Source organism: Peromyscus maniculatus, chromosome 1, assembly GCF_049852395.1.
Source record: "Peromyscus maniculatus bairdii isolate BWxNUB_F1_BW_parent chromosome 1, HU_Pman_BW_mat_3.1, whole genome shotgun sequence".
Taxonomy (NCBI): domain Eukaryota; kingdom Metazoa; phylum Chordata; class Mammalia; order Rodentia; family Cricetidae; genus Peromyscus; species Peromyscus maniculatus.
This window is the reverse complement of record NC_134852.1, coordinates 143,694,971-143,710,065: the sequence shown is the minus strand read 5'-3', so window position 1 is coordinate 143,710,065 and position 15,095 is coordinate 143,694,971. Positions and strand designations below refer to the sequence as shown.

General features: G+C 47.2%; 1 long non-coding RNA gene across 1 annotated transcript; it reads left to right on the top strand.

Moving 5' to 3' along the window:
• Positions 1-547: 547 nt before the first annotated feature.
• Positions 548-6,985, top strand: LOC143269192 (uncharacterized). Its single transcript, XR_013045597.1, has 3 exons — positions 548-665; positions 1,130-1,311; positions 3,789-6,985. It is a non-coding gene; the product is annotated as an uncharacterized LOC143269192 (long non-coding RNA).
• Positions 6,986-15,095: the final 8,110 nt, after the last annotated feature.

Here is a 15,095-nt window from a genome sequence, read left to right as displayed (position 1 = left end):
TAACCTGTTGAAATGGTACCTGGTCTTGGCTCCTTCCTCATCCGGCAGGGGAGAATGTTCTCTCCTATCAGACATGGCTCTGCTGCTGCCATGCCAGGAACTTTCTGCCCAGGAGCCTGCTTCCATCTGCCCAGGGTGAGGCAGAGCTCTGAAAGTGACCCTCAAGGGCAAAGGAAAATCTGTCCCTGAGGACATATTAACTGTCAACTTGACGGGCTCTACAACAGTAGTTCTCAACCTGTGGGTCACGACCCCTTGAGGGTGGTCGGATCCTTTCCCAGCGGTTGCCTAAGAACACTGGAAATATCAGATATTTACATTATGATTCATAACCGTAGCAAAATCACAGTTATGAAAATAATTTTCTGGTTGAGGGTCACCACAGCATGAGGAACTGTCTTACAGGGTCAGAGCATTTGTTAGGAAGGTTGAGAACCACTGGTCTAGAATCACTAAGGAGATTAGCCTCTGAGCATGTCTGTGGGGGAGTTTCCAGGTTGGGAAGACCCACCCTCCAGGGGTGTGTCCACCATTCTATGGACTAGGATCCTGGTGTGTGACAAAACCTTCCTGAGAGACAAACAACACACACTTCTACCTTCTCCAGAAAGGGAGCCCACGACAGACCAAAGTATGGCCAACACCAAAGTCTAGCGTGCTGAACCGTAAGTTTTATTGGAGTTACTTATAGGAATATAGGGGAGCGGTCACTTACAGGAGCAGAAATGACTCAAAGGCAGCTGCATCACCAGAGCGCCACCCCACTCCACCCCCCAGCACGGGTGACAGCTCACAGAGTTGGGAACCTGGAGCTCACTGCACAGCCTGCGGGCAGCTCCACAGGTTGGGGAGGGTCCTTCCCACGTGACTCCGTTAATTGGTCTAAACCTCTTCCAGGCAGCTCGGCTGGTTTCTGTTTCTTCCAAGCAGCTGGTCTGGTCGCAGAGTCTCCTTTGGAGTTTGCTCCGCTCTTCTGAGAGAGCACTCAGCCTTTATTGCTCACTCTGGCAGGGAGGGGCCCAGGGAATCTGGTGGGTTTCAGCTATTTTTGAGTTGTTTACCTTCCCGCTTAAGGAGCTTCTCTGCAGAATAGAATGTTTCCATCTCAGAGGAAACTGTTACACAACAGGTCCCGGAATGAATAAAAAGGAAAGCGAGCTGAGCATTAGCATCCCATCTCTCTCCCTGTTTGCTGGCTCTGGACCAGCTATATGATGACCAGCTGCCTCATTCTTCTGTCGCCATGACTTCCTCGCCATGATGGACCCTCGGACTGGGAACTGAAATAAACCCTTCCTGAAGTTGCTCTAGGTATTTGTCACAGTGACTGGAAAGGTCATTAACATAATGTTACAGTCTTTTGTGTATAAAATGACTTTCCCTGAGGGATCACAGGCAGGGAGGGCCCTGCCTTGTCCAAGCCAAAGGCTCTTAGGCGGAGCTTTTGCTAAGCACAAGCCTCAAGCAGGGAGCCTGAATATCAATGAACACCAGCAATCCCAGCATCCTCTACTCTGGTATTTCTGCCCCTATCTGACTCCCCTGTCCAACAAGTCCCCTAGATTCTGCTCACTCAGTAGCCAGCTCCTCAGGCCAAGACTAGACACTTCCCCAACAAACTCCCTTGTGCTGAAGTCCAGAGTGCATTTCCATTTGCCTGCAACCGAAGTACCTGCCCCTCCGTCCTTCCTCAGCCCAGGGTCCTCAGAGGCATCTGGGAAGCCCTGCATCTGAGAGCTACTGCGCTAACCTCACCTCATGCCCATGGCCACACCTCATGCCCATGGCCACGTGCCCCCGCAGAGCACCCAGATCTCCATTTGTTGCCAACCCCTCCTCACCCCCCCCCATTAAACTCGTCCCATTACAGCCCACTTACCGTGTGGCTGGCAAGTGCCATTCAACATGCCTCAGGAACTAGAATGACCATCCCACCTTGTGGCCAGCTCTGGGACTGCCTGCCCCTCAGCACGCACACCCCCACCCGCAGCCAAGCTGCTGCACAGCAGGACCCGCAGCTCCTCCCAAACATCTTGTTCTCCAGCCTCTCCGCTGCTTAAGCTCTGTCTGAAGCTCTCCCTTCCCACCTCCACCCACCTCTTGGTAGGTTTTTTTTGCACCCTGATAGGCCTCTCCACGGACGAACGCAGCAATCCAAATCAGACCAAATTAGGAGAAGGCGTGGTTTAATGAGTAAAGCGTTCTGGGTGATTCCCTGACCCACAGAGAGGAGACAAAAGAACCACGGGTCTGTTTTCTGGGATACAGCTTATATACCCTGTGAGAGTGGTCTTGAGCCTCTCTGGGGGAAGAGCTGTGTTTGGTGGGCTTTGAAGGGGCGGGTTTAGGAAAAGAGATGGCGAGGTGAGGTGGATCTTCCACCAGAACACCTCTCAGTCCTTCAAAGCCCAGTTAAAACCCTGGTACCACCACCTTGTCACCCATCCCCAAGTGAATCCTACCTCCCTCGCTCAGGGCTTTGTATGTTATAGAACTTACCAGGCCCTCAGCCCTGCTGTTTACTAGGTACATGGGTCTGTACTGCTAACAGACAAAACTAACAGTGGGAACCAGGAGTATCTCATGACGTCATCCCACTCAGGACTGAGAATCTCAGATCTCTCGGGCTCTGCACATTGCCCAGTTGCAAGGCTCTGTGTCAGTTCCCATCTACTGCAAAAGGAAGCTTATATGATGATGCTGAGGGAGGCACTGATGTATGGGTGTAGCAGAATGTCATCAGGGGTCATTTTATTGCTGTTCCTTTAACAGAACAATAGTGTTTGCTTTTTCCCTAGTCCTGTGGCCTATCCAGACACTAAGCAGTGTCAGGCATGGCTTCCATCCCATGGAATGGGCCTTAAATCCAATCTGAGAATAACTGGTTACTCCCACCACATTTGCGCTGCTATTGCACCCACATATCTTGCAGGCTGGTCACCACTGTAGATGGCCTCAGGAAGCTAGGCAGAGAAAGAGGCATTTAGACTGTAAGAGCTGGGGGCCGGGGGGAGGACTCCAAAAAAACACAACAAGACTGATGCATATGTGTATTCACAGAGACTGTGGCAGCATGCACAGGTTCAAGCCAGATAGGGTCCCAGCGCTGAGAGGAAAAGGTGGACATAGGCTGCCCCCACCGAGAAGCTATCCACAATTGATAGGCACTTGCATAGGAAAACTCAGCTTTCTCCGATGGAGTCTCGCTGGGTATATGACCCACCTGGGTAGCCCTCATGCCCAGCTGTAGATGACCAACACAAAAAAAGATCAATGGTGTTTTGTATATTGTAGACCTTTTGACTCCTATTGCTTTGTTAGAACATTTTTTTCTTACTCGTCTTTTGCTTGTATATTATAGTGTCTGATTTTGTGTTTCTGCGGTGTGTGTGTGTGTGTGTGTGTGTGTGTGTGTGTGTTTTGGTTTTTCTTCTAATTCTGATTTTCTATTTGCTTGCTTGTTGCTTTCTAAAGAGAAAAAGAAAAGAAAAGGAGTTGGGTGCGTAGGGAGGAGTCGGGAGAGGGAAAACCATGATCAGAATCCATCATATGAAAAAAAATTCAGTTAAAAAAAGTATGGCTGGGCGGTGGTGGCGCACGCCTTTAATCCCAGCACTCGGGAGGCAGAGGCAGGTGGATCTCTGTGAGTTCGAGGCCAGCCTGGGCTACCAAGTGAGTTCCAGGAAAGGCGCAAAGCTACACAGAGGAACCCTGTCTCGAAAAATCAAAAAAAAAAAAGGTATGAAAAACAAATAGTAAAATAAAAGTAACAGGAGCGTCTCTTTTAGGTGCCTGGTCCACAGAACAGGGGTCATCCAGCCTGCATGACTACTGAGTTCTCACAGTAGACGTCCTCCAGAGAGCACCTGGCTCAAGGGATGTGCTTGAAGGATGTGTCGGAACTTTCACCAGCCACACACACCCCCTGCATGTTCTCCTTCCGCCTCTCACTGTTACCAGTTGCCTTCGTGGGTGGGAAACTGAGGCATGCTGAGATTTAAGTGCTTGCCCTAAAGTCATCAAGCCACTGAGTAGAGTCAAAAGACGTACCCAAGTCATGCAGTAAAGTCTTAATTCTTTCCATTCTATTTCCTACCTGGAGAAAGCTGGTCTTTGACCCACCCAGAGCCTGGCCTTAGAATTTCAAGGAGGGAGATCACACTTTCCTAAAAGAAACTTGCATGGGCTGGTCCAGACTGATTCCACCTTGAACTCCCCACAACTGAGTCTAAGCAGGTTTTGGTGCCAGGCAACAGGGAGTAACAGACAGGGAGAAAAAAACCTGTTTGGTTCATTGAAGATGCTCTCTGGATCCAGGCTTGGAGGCTTTCCCTGCATCAGGGGCCCTTTCTCTGTAGCTGGGAGGTCTTCCCCAGGGACTGGGTATCTTTGAAGCAAGGGTCTACTTCCCCACAATGCCTCTCTAGGTCCCCTAAGTCCAGGAGGTGGGCACCCTCATCACCTACCACCAGGGATGCCCAGTACACACAAAGTCCAAACCCTACAAGATCTGTTCTTAGACTGGCCTTTTTATTCCTCTCCCTGGAGACAAGCTTCAAAGCCTTGAGAAGCTATCTCCCCTGCATAACTCACGTGGATTCCAAGCAGAGGGCACCTTAATATACTCTCAGTCATCTCTGGTGGACATCTTGACACATCCTGACATCCCAGAGGGACCCTGCTTCCTCTCAGGACAAATGACAGACAACTTGACACTGAAGACCCCATGTGAGCTCCTATACAGCCAAGGCACCCTTGTGTTCACAGCTGTTTCCATTCGTAGGTACTAGACAAGGGACAGGGAGGGGACATCAGACATGTGTTCCCACTGGGAACCCTCCTGCTTGTAGATGTGAGCACAGCTATGTTTTGAGATCACATCAGCCTCAACCCTGGTGTGTGATTCCCACTGACTTTGGGAAGGAGAGAGCCTGCCGCCTCGGGATATCTCCTTGGACACTGTCCAACCCGCAGTCCACCCCTGCCTGTCAAGCCGCCATGAGGAAAGTGGCTCAGTCCATGCTGACAAGACAGCTTCAAACTTGACTCACTCTAATTGATTTGCTTATTTGTTTCTATTTTTAAAAACTGATACACAAGCCTTCTGGCTCTGCCATGCACATAGGCATGCCCGCAAGGAACCATGGTTTCTCAGAACATAGTTGGCAGCGTCTTCATAGAGGTTGCTACTAGAATAGAATGGTACTATAAAACATCATTAAATACAAATTTCAGGCAAACAACGAATAATAGTCTAAGTATGTCCCATGCTGTGTATGGACCATACTTAACACTGTAAAATTCCATTCGTGTTGTTGTTATTGCTGTTGTTTTCCTAGAATTTAAAATTAGCGAGGAATCCTGCCCTTGTATCCCGAACCTGGCAACCCTACCAAAGGCTGCTTATTTTAGGTGTACAAAGATGATGGAGCAGAGGGATGCTGCACATTAAGGCATGCCCCCGACTCCGCAGGGGCCCTCTGAGAACTGCCTGCCTCTCACTCATCCGCTGCACATCCATCCTGGGAACAACTGAGTCGCCGGTGTCACTGATGAGTAGCCTGTTGCTAAGCACCCATCCACAGATGTCTTTCTCTCCCCTTCTCTCATCCCCATCTCTGCCATGACTTCCTCGTTCTCTCTTCCTGTTTCCCATCCAGGTCACTCTGCTCTCCCCACCTCAGATGATCCTACACTGTTACATCCTAATTGGGGTCTTCCAACCTCCAATCCACTGCTGCCCTGAACAGTGCCCTGCCCTGGCTCCCTGCTACCCAAGGACACAGGCTTGTTCCTTAGCTCATGTCCGATCTGCCTCCTACCCTGCTTCCCTTCCGAGTCTTCTTCCCAGTTCTCGTCCCTCAACAGCTTCAGGACCTGTGCCCTCTTTACACTCTGGAACGCCCACCCTCCTCCTCTGCACAGATAGTGCTTCACACATCCATCCTTCTCTGTACTTATTTCCCTCAGCAAAGTGTCCCTTCTGTGCATTTATTGGCTGGTTCACTATCTGCCTCTGTACCTTACCCCCACTATTGTATAACAGCAGGACAAGTGGGGACCTTGTAGCTCAAGGCCTGTGGCGAGTAGGGAGCTGTAAGACCTATGCTCCAGAAATGCTGTTGAATGAACACAAGTCTTCTAGGAAGCCATGGCAGATTTCCCCCACAGCTGTTATGAGCCACGTTCAGAACCTACACAGCGCAGCTAGTGTCTCACTGTCCTGGTCACTTCTGGGGAATCATAGAGTGTATCTTATTGCTCCCACTAGACTGCACGTTTCTGCAGGACCTCATTTAGAGCCTTCTGGGTAAATCAAATGAACTCCGCATTTTTGCAGTGCTGGGGAGCAAACCTCAGGCCTCAGATAGACCAGGATCTACTTCCTGAAGTCCGTGTTTTGAATGAAGGCATCTGTGAATACATGAACAGGTGCAGACCATTTGGCTGTGTCCCTGGGCTGACAGGAAACTGTAAGAACATCAAGGTGCAGCACTTTCAGCATGAGCTTTAGAATAAGCCCCTAGCTCTCCCTCCAGGCTGGGCCCCAGCCACAGCTTCATTCCCTAGTGTTGCTATAGCTTCCCTGGATCTCAGCTATAAACAGCAGCCCTGCTGCTAGGAACAGGCAACGCCAACTCTGGCATGACCCATCCAGAGCAGTAAAAGGGGCAACGTCATCCAGTTCATGAATAGATTCCTGGTGTCCCACGTGGGGCTCGGTGGAGCATAAGGGTGATGGGGGTAATGAACAAGTTGGGCAGCATTTCTCATGGGTAGTTACTAGAAGGACAATCAGGTTTTTTCTAGTCCTGTCCTGGAGCATCAAAGAGACACATGCCCACTCCATAGGCCACTGGTAGCTCCACTGTCCCAACAACATGACCACCACCTCCCCTCAGTCAGTGAACTTGGCCACTGGGGACTGAAGAGGAAAATCTCCAAGAGATGCACTGTTTTCTCTCCAACACATGTTCATCCTAAAGTGTTTTGTTGTGTGATATTTTGTTTTTATTCTGACAAATACAAACAAACTTGCTTGGAGTTAGAGGGCTGAGCTAGCCACTAGTTAACCATAGAGGTCTGGAGGTCTGTACAGAGAGGAGACAGGAAGTGATAAGGCAGAGCAGAGAGAGGATCTAGACTTTTTTGGTTGGAGGAACCGGAGAGGTAGGAACCAACTGTGACTTCTCCTCTGCTTCTATGACCTTTCACTTCAATATTTCCTGCATGATGACCCACCAGGGATGGAATGCCTCTGTGTCCATTTATGTTACAGGATGTCAAGGTCTGTAGATACGATGTAGTGTGCCCAAGGCCACAAAGTGAGTGCGTCCAGGTCTGCCCAAATCCTGCATGTTTAATCACTGACTCTTGTGCCCCTAAGAGCACTTTAAATATGTGTTTTTACAGTGTTGGGGATCAACCCAGAGTATTGTATATTTTAGTCAAGTTCTCTCACACAGAGCTAAATTCACTGCCTTATATCATTAGCTTCTTATTGTGTTTGCTTCAATAAAAGCATGTGTCTGCTAGGAGTGGTGGTGTATACTTTCCATCCCAGCACTCAGAAGGCAAAAGCAGGTGGATCTCTGAGAGTTCAAGGCCAGCCTAGTCTACATTTCAAGTTTCAGGCGAACCAGGACTATGTAATGAGACTTTATCTCAAAGAAATAAAAATGTATGTGCCTGCTGGGTAGTGGTAGGCCATGCCTTTAACCCCAGCACATAGGAGGCAGAGGCAGGAAAATCTCTGAGTTCAAGGCCAGCCTGATCTACAGAGTGAGTTCCAGAACTGCAAAGACTACATAGAGAAATCTATCTTGGAAACAAACAAAATATATGAGTATATATATGTATAGATACTCTTTGTGATGGTTGGTGTTGTCAACTTGACAGAATCTAGATTCACCTAGGAGATGGGCCTCTGGGCATGTTTGAGGTTGATTAACTTAATTACATTAATTAATATGGGAAGACTTGTCTTAATTGTAGGCATAACCGTTCCTTGGGCAAAGGATCCTGGACTGTATAAAATGGAGAAAGTGAGCTGAGGACTACCATGTATCCATTGCTCTCTGCTTCTTTTCCAATTTTCTTTTTTTTATTATTTTATTTATGTACATTGGTGTTTTGCCTACATGTCCGTCTATGTGAACATGTCAGATCTTGGAGTTACAGACAGTTGTGAGCTGCCATGTGGGTGCTGGGATTTGAACCCGGGTCCTCTGGAAGAGCAGCTAGCTAAGCCATCTTTCCATCCTCAGCTCTCTGCTTCTTGACTGTGGATGCAGTGTCTGCCTGCTTCAAGCTTCTTTGGCCTGACAAACTATACCTTGAACTGTGAGCAAGAATCAGCGCCCCCCCCCCCTTTAAACTTTGCTTTTGCCGAGGTAACAGAATTTTATCACAGTAACAGAAAAGCAAGTAAGACATCTCCAAGTGTGTGGCTTTAAGGAGTGGGTGGGTGAGCCTTTGATTTCGGTCACGTGTTCATCTGGCAGCTCCTGAATGCCCATCAGTTACATACCAGTTCCTAAGAGTCACCTTCCAGGCTGTCTCCAACAATGTGCTAGACTGGTCACCCCCTCATGAAGTTCACAGACTGTTGGGGAACCATCATGAAGAACAAACAATCTGAAGTGGTAGTGCCCAAGGCTATCCCTTAAGCCACCAGTGAAGTTCCTGGACTTTTCTACCTACCCATGAGCAAGGTTGAGATAGAAACAAGTGAGCTGAGGTGTCATGAGAGCCCTCACACACACACACACACACACACACACACACACACACACACACACACACACACACACATACACACACAGGGGTGGGGCGGGGACTGCTGACTGGTGCAGTGGGTAACATTGTTTTTAATGCCTCTGTTTGGTTTCTGCATGTCACAGGCCACATTTTCTCTATTGTCTCTCGGTTCACCTCCCGTCCTTCCTACGTCTCCCTGATGTGACAGCTCACATGAGGAAGCCCTAGAAGAGTCGAACAGGATGAGACTTATCATTAGAAGAGCATTGGTACCACTGAAGACAGGGCTCATTAAAACAAATAATAAAGATCCAGATGATCGCGGGGAGAGGAGGTTGTCTGGGTGCCACCGCACAAAATACTTCGTTAGCACTCCTAATTAATACTAACAACTGTCACGAAATAAAAATATCACACCCCTTAAGATCCGCCTGCCTCTCGGGCGCTGTTCTCATTGAAAAGCCCCCTGTCTGTTTCACCATGATCCCTTTCTGAAATAATTGGTGTGGTTTGATTGATAATGTGGATTCCTCTTTAAAAGAAAACACACTATTTTTCATAATCAGAGCCGGCATGCATAATGAGGAGGCTGGTGGCGCCTTCAGCATCAGGTCTGTCAGAGCGCACGGTTATTTCCATATTGATGCAAACTAAGATATTACACTCCCTCATTACGTTGACACGGTGCATCTTTCAACAGTCAGCTCCGTGCCGTACATCCCTTGCCAACAAAATTACCTTCATTTTCTCCTTTGGCTCGGCGGAGCTAGCAGTTAAAATGTGCCCTAACAAGCTAATCAACTAATTTTTAGAATATGTTGGAACCGTTTAATATTCTAAGAGAAAACAAGAAAAAGTTGCTAATGGGTCTGCAGGCGTAAACAGAAATAAATAGACAACTGGTTCAGTGAGCATTTGAATACGTAAGTTTGAGCCAGTCATGGGGAAATTCATTTTGCAAGTCAAAAAAGCAGTATCTATTTGTATCCATAAGCCAAACAACCTCATTTACTCGTACATACTTGAGGAGATAACCTTGGTGTAAAGGCAGCAAGGAGAAAAGGATCTTTCCAAGAGCTGGGTGCTCGCTGGGAGGAGCTGAGCTCTGCAGGCTGGGTCTGGCCTCGAAGTTCTGCCTGAAACAATCCTGGGCTGTAGCCAGGGGTGCCCCAAGAGGGATCCCAATGCCTCCCCTAGAGAAGATAAATGATGTCTCCTATAGGAGAGTTACCAGTGAAGAAGTCTGGGACTAGCTCTTGGGGCCCCACCTGAGGCAGCCTTAGATGGGCTGAGAGGATTACCTGAGTCTATACACAGGGTTTGAATCCAGAGCCATTAACATCTCACCTGCTTGTTGGCCCCATTGTGGCACATCCTCAGCACTCAGGGAGAGGCTACCCTTCTAGGGCTGGAGAGCAGGTGAAGTGTGGTGAGTGAGAAAGGCTGGATCCAACAGCTGTATTAGTCAGGGTTCTCGAGAGGAACAGAACTGATAGTATAGAATAGATACAGGGGCCAGATTTATTAAAGTAGCTGAAAGGCTATGGTCCAGCTCATCCAAGAATCCAGTAGTTGTTTAGTTCACAAGACAGGATGCTTCAGCTGGTCTTCAGTATACATCAGAATCCCAAAGCAGTAGGCTCCGATGCCAGTGAAGGAAGGGACTTGCCAGTGAGAGGGAGCATAAGCATTTACATAGGCCCGGATTTAAAGTGGATTTTCCCAACTCTACAAAGATCCAGATTTAAGGTGAGTCTTCCCACTTCAAATGATTTTTAAGAAAGCTCCCTCACAGGTGTACCCAGATGCTTAGAGTTAATTCCAGGTGTAGTCAAATTGACAACCAAGAATAGCCATCACAGGGTTGTGTAATAACTTCCTCCTGGAGAGAGAAGGGCAGTTCATACTACTGAAATAATAGTTGGAAAACTCACAAGGCTCAGAAGGATCATGAAACCTACAAGATCCTTATGAACAGGAGACAATTGCTGGGGAGAGGAGACTCGTCTGTGGAGCTGCCTGTGGGTTGGGCAGGAAGCTCTGTGGGTGCAGCTTTTGTGAGTTGTCACCATGTGAAGGTGGCTCTTTTGTCTGTCTTTGAGCTGTCTTTGAGTCACCCACACTTCCATAAGTGACCCCCTCACTCTAACTCATACAGTTATTTAAGTAACTGCCCCAAGCTCATTGGTTCACTAAAAATAGACTTGGAATCACATCTTTGGTCTGTCTTTAGTGCCTCAGGTAGGGTGAATAATGACATCTCTCTCCCATAAAGTCACTCAACAGCAGGCAAAGCCTGCTTATACACAGTCCTCCTCCAGTGGCACCCCAACAGTGTGCTCCCCAGGAAAAGCCTGCTCTCCTCCAATCCTCAAACACATCCATGAAATCCTACTGCCTACCTTTGCTCATACATGTTCTCCTCCCTCATCATCTGACCCCTTCCTAAATTCCTTCTAGGTCTTTATCAAAAAGGTCCCCCAAAGCCTCCATGATTCCTACTTCACACTTGCCAAAGGCACAGTCTCCCCAGGCTCTGCAGCCTGTGGAGCATTTTCACTAAGATCACAATAGCAAGAGCGCGTGTTGAGCCTCGAGAGTGAAGTAGTCTTGTTTACTAGATGTTAGTGTCAAGCATGACGCCTGGCACACAGCAGATCCATTAGCACACAGCTAATGTTTGCTCGCTGGACAAATAAATGGATGAATGAATGCACAGATGAATGAATGAAGTGACAGTGTTTTATCGAACATGTTTTTGAGACAGAATATCACTATATAGCACTGACTTGGCTAGAACTCATGATGCAGATCAGGCTAACCTCAAACCCATAGAGATACATCTGTCTCTACTTTCCAAGTGCTGGGATTAAAGGCATGCATGACCATGCCTACCATTTGATTGACATTTTTACTATGGCTTCCCTCATATGCACGGGCTGGCAGTCTCTGTGTGGTTTTCTCTCACTGTGCTGTCTTTAGAAGGCATACATCTTTAATCCCAGGACTCAGGAGGCAAAGGCAGGTGGATCACTGTGATTTTAAGGCCAACCTGGTCTACAGAATGAGTTCCAGGACAGCCAGGACTGAGAAACCCTATCTGGAAAAACGGGGTGGGGGGTGTGCACCATTTTGGGTGCATATTCTATTCAAAGAGTCTAATATACTCCCCTCTCTCACTGAGTCTTAAACACTACTGGAACCCAAGTCACTCTGAGATGCATTGTCTGCCTAAGGGCAGTACTCCACTTGACCAGTGACCCCCACCACGCCAGTCAGAACAATAGGTCAGCCGGTGTCAGACACACCCAGCAGCAGTGCTCAGATTTCCCCTTTCCAAACTGGGAAACGGATGTTCCTTGAAGCTGAACAAGTCTCACAAGCAATAGGCTGGAGCAGCCAGGACCTAGAAGAGTCTTAGTATATTTGCTTGCCTGTGCACCATGGCACACTTCTAAAATCTGCACACAGCTCCTGAATATCTATTCCATGCCATGGAGGGAGGAGGAGCCCCAGAGGCAGGCGTGAGACTGATGTGTTCGGAGAGAGCTGGGTTGAAGCAAGATCTTGGGGAGATAGAAGATGAGTAATGGGGAGGGATCCAAGCTGCCTTTTGGATCAGAGGACTTTCAGGAGATCTGCATAATTTATTTCCTCTTGAAAGCCATCTTCCACATTTATAAATACAGCCATGAATTTTCCTCTTCTGAAGAAAACCAATGGGCAGAACTTGCTAACCCCAAACTCACGGTCAAGGAAGACTGAGAACATCACTCATCAAAAGAACAATGGCCTGAGCTAATCACAGCCACCATGGCTATGACCATGGACACTGCTAAAGCCATGCAGTGCATCGTTGCCAACAATCAGCTAGACAGAGAGGAAAAAGAAAGAGGTGGGAAGCCAGCTCGGAGTGGGAGCAGTGTAGGAAAAGGGAAAGAGGAAACTGAGTCTTCTTCCCTCAACAGTGGAAGCCTGTCTCCTCCCAGTCCTACATGGTCACAGGGAGTTGCTGTGAAAGTTCCACGATATGACTGAGAATGCAGAATGCCATCCCATCCCTCACTTAATATGACACAGAAGCATCAACTTATTTTTGCTTTTTCTGATACCTTAAAAACATTTTTAAAGTGTTTTCAGAGCCAAGCGTCAGTTTTCTGGAAAGGAAAACCTAAGAAGTTGTTATAAATAGACTAAAATTGCATCAAGAGGTCAACAAGCCACAGAAGCTGCGTTAGCTGGAGCCCAGCAAACAGACTTTCAAATGTTATGGAACGCACCTGCAATGTTACAGACACAGAAAACATGTATGTCATCGTGGCCAGCTTGCTCCTTCCTTTGTGCACGCATGACCTCAGATATCCACGTGTGGGTGGTTGTCATGGAAACAATAGCTCACCCTCTGGACCTGGAAGACAAAATGGTCCCAGGCATCTGAGCCACCAGATGGGTGGATGAGAGCCAGGGGAGGCAGAAACGAGGCAGGGACAGCTCAGCTCATGGTGCTCACCAGGACACACCTTTCCTGGACCAGCCTAAACCCTCAGGAGGTTCCCAGTCCCCGAAAGAAGACGTAGACTTCCAGCTGGGTGCTGATGGAATGATCCAATCACTCAAGGCAGTGGGGCTCAACTTCAGAATTTTGTTTGGCTGCAGTAGTGAATGAAAGAGGATGGAGGGGGAAGGGGAGGGGACAAGATCACCAAATAACCTCAATATAAAACCTGTACTGATTTTTGTGTAGCTGATGAGATTATTTGCAGAATTAAAACTTCTTTGAGATTTCCTCTTACACCCATCAGAATGGCGAAGATCAAAAAGGCAAGTGACAGCTCATGTGGGTGAGGGTGTGGAGTAAGGGGAACACTCATCCTTTGCTGGTGGGAGTGCAAAATCACACAGCCACTATGGAAATCAGTGTGGCAGTTCCTCAGGAAGATGGGAGTTGATCTACCTCAAGATCTAGCTATAACACTCTTGGGCATATACCCAAAGGATGCTTCATCCTACCACAGAGACACCTGCTCAGTCATGTTCATTGCTGCTCTATTCGTAATAGTCAGAAATTGGAAACAACCTAGATGTCTCTCAACAGAAGAATGAATAGAGAAAATGTGGTACCTATACACAATGGAGTTTTATTCAGTCATTTTAAAAAATGAAATCATGAAATACTTAGGAAATGGATGGAACTAGAAAAAAATCATCCTGAGTGAGGTAATCCAGACCCAGAAAGACAAATATGGTATATACTCACTTATAAGTGTATAGTAGCTGTTAAGTCAATGATAACCAAGCCACAGTCTGTAGAACCACAGATAGAGAGGAGGTGTAGGACTTTTCCTTCTTTTGTTTGTTTTGGCCAATTCCAATGTGTTAGTTTTTGTTTTATATTTTTATTATATTATATTATTATCCCTTAGAAGACTGTTTGTTATTTTTTGTTTGTTTGTTTTTGTTTTTTTTTTTTTGGTTTTTTTTTTTTTTTGGTTTTTTTTTTTTTTTTTTTTTTTTTTTGGTTTTTCGAGACAGGGTTTCTCTGTGTAGCTTTGCGCCTTTCCTGGGACTTACTTGGTAGTCCAGGCTGGCCTCGAACTCACAGAGATCCACCTGGCTCTGCCTCCCGAGTGCTGGGATTAAAGGCGTGCGCCACCACCGCCTGGCTTGTTTTTGTTTTTTTAAGACAGAGTTTCTCTGTGTAGCCCTGGCTGTCCTGGCTGTCTACTTGCTCTGTAGACCAAGCTGACCTCAAACTCACAGAGATCTGTCTGCCTCTGCCTCCTGAGTGCTGAGATTAAAGTCATGTGCCACCATGCCTGGCCAAATGTTTGTTTTCTAGTGAAAACAGAAAGGGGGTGGATCCAGATGTAAGGGGAGGGTGTGAGGAATTGGGAGGAGTAGAGGAAGGGGAAATCATAATCAGGATATCTTATGTAAGAAAAAAATCTAAATTTGATAAAAGGAACAAAAGATTTCTTGCAGAGTTTTAAAATACTTGTGTAAATTATTTTATCTTATTTTATGTACATGGGTGTTTTGCCTGCATATTTGTATGTACCTTGTGTACATAGAAGCCAGAAGAGGGTATCAGTTATCCTGGAACTGTAGTTACAGTTATCAGCTGCCATGTGAGTGCTGGGAATTGAACCAGGGTCTTCTGGAAGAGCAGCCAGTTCTCTTAACTGCTGAGCCATCACCCCAGGCCCTTATACTTTTAAAGGCACAGCATATAAGTGGGTGTGGCAACACACATTTACAATCCTAGATCCCAGGAGACTAAATCGAGAGAATCTCTAGTTCAAGGCCAACCTGAACTTCACAGTGAGTTCCAAGCT